Genomic DNA, 4,565 nt, shown 5'->3' on the forward strand with positions numbered 1-4,565 from the left:
TGGAAGATGAAACGATGAACTGGTCGTGAGAATGTAAGGAGCGCTCTCCAGCTCTCCATGGGCGCTGGTGGGTGAGTTGGTATGAAGTTGGGCCCAAGCCCAAAATCAAAATTTTCGATTTTTTCGATTTTTTTTTCGCGAATTTCAAATCAAAATTCCCGCTTCGTTACCTGTCCGATATTTGCGAATGAGATATGGAAATGATCAGGAGAGAATTTCCTATCCAATGATCCATAAAACACTCTATTCCGACTTCGGATGACATATGAGATAGTGGAAAACGCCTCGAAGTGCGTGCATGACGTAAGTTATGCGAACGAATGAACTCTAAATTAATAGATCATGTCAATCCGAATCGTAATACAATAAAAGCGGCCTAAGCAACTCTAGTGGGACATAAAACATTTAGAATGGAAACACGAACACCCACCCCAAACAAATTTTACAAGAATTTTAGAAAATTTGTTTTTTAGATATGGTCTTTTAAAGTCGATTCGAGACTTCCTAGATTACTATGTTTATTTTATTATTTTTTTTATTTTTTTATTTTAGTTTTAGAAGGAAAAACAATAAGCAATAAAGACATAATTCACACCAGAGAAACATGACTCAAAATCCGAGAAAACATGCAAGAGTGGAAAAGCGTGAACTATGTGAACCGTGGACTTAGGATCCGGTACTTACAGCCACACACTCCATAGGGAGGGCCCGGTTACCTTAATGGTGCACTCACCAATATATTGGAATGAAAGGAATTGCACCAACACAGAAATTTGAGTCGTTTATAGTCAGATACTCAAGACTTTATCTAAAACATATGTATGAACATGCAGTTGATCATATATCAACAACCGAAATAGTTGTGGATCATTCCATAAATAAATATCAGAGGAAACATATCCAAACACAATGAAACACCAAGATTTCCTACGACCGCGACCCTAGTGGAATCCAAGCGAAGTCGGACAACCCTATTGTGTAACCTATCATGCACCTTCTTTTTCATTTTTGAATGAGTGGGTGTTCTAGTAAATGAGTGTGGAAAAGTGAATGGTTGTGGAGAATATGGTAGGTATGGATAAGTTCTAGAAAAGACACTTTTGTACACAATGAGGATTTGGTTTTAGCGAACTCATTCATTGTGTGTGTAGGGATCTCAATTTTGAAAATGAAGGTGTCACAAAGTTTGTCCTTACGAAGTATCTGTTTGTTAGGAGGATTTAAAAAAATTATAGAAACCTGGAAGAAACAACGCGGGATCGAGTGCAAACTCGGGTTCCTTTGAAAAGTGGAAGGAGGAATCGAGGTGGATGTTGTGCTAGTTAGTTCTTGATAGGGTGAATTGTCACCTACCGAAGAAACTCATCAAATTCCTCATCTAGATTGGTCATATCCACATTACTATGGTAGTCCACGTCTTTGAGGAAGTCATCTATCCCATCCTCGTCAATAACATGTGTATCGACTAGTGTAGGAAAGAAAATATTGAGTCGACTTTCCAAAGGAAAGAATTTTGGGCATATGACTATCGGGAAGCGTGTTGTTGAAATAATCTCGAGCAAAGCTCGATCATGCTAACCTCTCCATCCATAGGCGAATCGGGTGCTGTGTCCTTGTTTTAAAACATTGACTTCAACAGCAAGATGGCCAAAAGACATGGACATTGAACCATCACGGCAATTATGAATGGCATTGGCGGTTGCCAAGAAGGGGCGCCCTAAAATGATCGGGACCGAGTCGTTAGCGACTTTCAGATCGAGGACTACAAAATCAGCCGGATAGTAGAAATCACGAACTTTTACCAACACATTTTCGACTACACCTTTAGGATACTTAATAGACCGATCAGCTAATTGCAACGTCATTTTAGTGGGTTGCATTTTGTCTAGACCTATTTGTCTATACAAATAAAATGGGAGTAAGTTAACACTAGCCCCCAGGTCTAATAACGCGGTCGTCGTATAGGAATCTCCTAAGGTGCATTGTATGCGAGGGGGCGACCCGGGGTCCTTGTACTTAACAATTCCATTATGTTCAGATAAGGTTGGGAATTGTTCTGTTAAAAAGGCGTCTTTTGGTATATTGGTCTTACGCCTAGTAGTACACAATTCCTTAAGAAACTTAGCATGATGTGGTAGCTTTTTAATAGCTTCGAGGAAGGGAAGGTTTATAGTTAGATTCTTAAAAACATCCCTAATCTCCTCATAATTTGTATCCTTAGTTAACATGGCTAATTTTTGTGGAAACGGTGGTTTCGTCTATATTTAGCAATGGTATCTCTGGATGTTGTACCCGTAGCTTTCTGTTTCTTTGGTTGTGTTGTAACTGGTACCTCTACCAGTGGTAGGCTCTTCAGTTTCTATTTCAGTATCTAGTAATATAGCGGGTGTAGTTACTCTTGGTGGGGTAACTATAGGCATAGTTACCTTGTTATCAACCACTCTGCCGGAGAGTGGTGATTGCATTTATCTCACCTACATTTTCATATTCATTACTAGTATTATCCGTTACCTCAAAGGTGTGTTTGTTGTTTTAGGATTAGGTAATATGCGTTACACGGAAACACACCTTTGGTTTGGGCTTTATATTGAGCCATTTGTTGGGTTAAATTAGTTACGGATTGTAGAAGCCCTGTTGGTTGGATTGAGCCATGGTTTGGAAAAGTTTTGGCTCACTTGTATAAAAAGGTGTCAAGACGATCCGGGTGGGTGGGTGTAGTGGTCACGGGTGGTGTTCTTTGGAACTATTTCCGTGAATTATTTATTGGTGGATTTTGATAGTTATTATTTACCGGAACGATACCTCTATTAGCATTATAATTATTATAATTACCTTGACCTTGTGCTTGACCTTGTCGAGGTTGCACTTGGTTGTTATAATTATTAAAATTACCCTGACCCTGTCCTTGTCGTAGTGGGGCTTGGTTAAAGCTCTGCGTTGGCCTAACATATTGATGATTGTACCCTTGAGGTGTGACGTTTTGGTTATTTCTCCAACCGAAGTTGGGATTTTGTCTCCAAGGGGCGTTAGGTTCACTATTAATGGAACAAGCCTGTTCATAGGCTATAGGACAGTGGGATTCGGGATGCTCAGGGCTCAACGAAACTACATGGATTTGAATTTACATTCATAACGGGGGATTGGCTTTTGTTGTACAGAAATGGCATCTACCTTTTTGTGAGGGATTCAATTAGAGTTTTAAGCTCGGGGATCTGATTTAACCTCAAACATCTTGGTAGCCTTAGCGTGGAAGAAGAACTAGCGGAGCCGGGAGTAATCGTCACTACCCCCCCAATTATTATTACGCTTAGTTTGGTCCTCTAAAAATTTATAAGCCTCCGAGGCTCCTTTGTTTAAGAAACTACCCCCATTCATTATGTCAAGGACTTCTTTATGGTGATGTTGAAGTCCTTTGAAAAAGGCACGAACTAACGTGTCTTTCGCTAAGTTATGATGTGGACACTCTATAAGCAGATCGGTGAAACGATTCCAAGCCTCTGAAAATGTTTCATGAGGATTTTGTCGAAAGAAATGAATCTTAGAAAGCATCTCATCCGTCTTTAGGGGTGGGTAAAAATGTTCCATAAACAGCTGAACAAGTTTAGCCCACGAGTCCACAGAATTAGGCGCTTGGGCAGTTAACCAAGACGCCGCCTTATCGGCTAAGGTGAAGGGAATACCCTTAATTTAATTTGTTCGAACCAACCGTGTAGGATGGTGGAATGTTGTTAGGACTTGTTCAATCCCACGCGATATCTTTGGTAAGGTTTTTCATGGTCTAAACCATGAAAAGCGGGTAACAAATTAAAAATATTTGGAGGATTTCAAATCCCCCACCGGGTTTGCTAGAACGATGCAAGATTTGGGGCTATCGCTCAAGGCTTTGTAGAAGTCGAGAGAGGAGTCTCTCTTTCTTCCCCATTATATGGGGTATGGTGTGTGTGATAGTAGTTAGAGGTGTAGTGTGTGGTATACTAGATAGACTTGATTGTTGATGTTGTTGTGTATTTACGTTCGGTGTTTTTGCGACCGGACCTTAATCTCATGCAAGACTAAGTCGAGCTTAACTACACATGCAACACTCCAAACAATTCTCGATATACTAGTATAAACCTCTAACGAGGAGATCGCGAGGTGTGGAAGAAAGGAATACCGATTCGTCCTTGCTTCGCTTATGAATAGCGTCTTGTTTACTGGCGTGTTCAGTGTATATAAGAGAATAGAACACGAAAAACTTGACAACTTCGAAGTTCAAATCAAACCGTGGAAATCCACGGAAATTGAGAGAAGCTGGCGCTGGCTTCTATCTTGAAAGTGGTAGCTCAAGGCAAAGTCGAGCTCGAAGATAGCGGGTCGCTCTCTTTGAAGCTTGGTGGCCTTCGATGTAGAAACGAAGAAGTCGAAGAAGATAGCGCTGGTCGCTCTCTTTGAAGCGCTGGCCTTCAGTCGTTTTCGCGAATTTTTCCAAAACTGAAACGCAAACCCGGTATGAATCAAACAAGGGTGGGTGGGTGAAATGGGACTTAAAAATTACTAATTCTATTATGAAAACAATGATAAAGTGC

The 4,565-nt window shown here is 40.5% G+C and overlaps 1 non-coding gene across 1 annotated transcript; it reads left to right on the forward strand.

Moving 5' to 3' along the window:
- The first annotated feature begins 3,445 nt into the window (after nt 1-3,445).
- Nucleotides 3,446-3,549, forward strand: LOC147497304 (small nucleolar RNA R71). Its single transcript, XR_015197251.1, has one exon. It is a non-coding gene; the product is annotated as a small nucleolar RNA R71 (small nucleolar RNA).
- The last annotated feature ends 1,016 nt before the right edge of the window (nt 3,550-4,565 follow it).

This window comes from Coptis chinensis, chromosome 5 (genome assembly GCF_015680905.1).
Source record: "Coptis chinensis isolate HL-2020 chromosome 5, ASM1568090v1, whole genome shotgun sequence".
NCBI lineage: Eukaryota > Viridiplantae > Streptophyta > Magnoliopsida > Ranunculales > Ranunculaceae > Coptis > Coptis chinensis.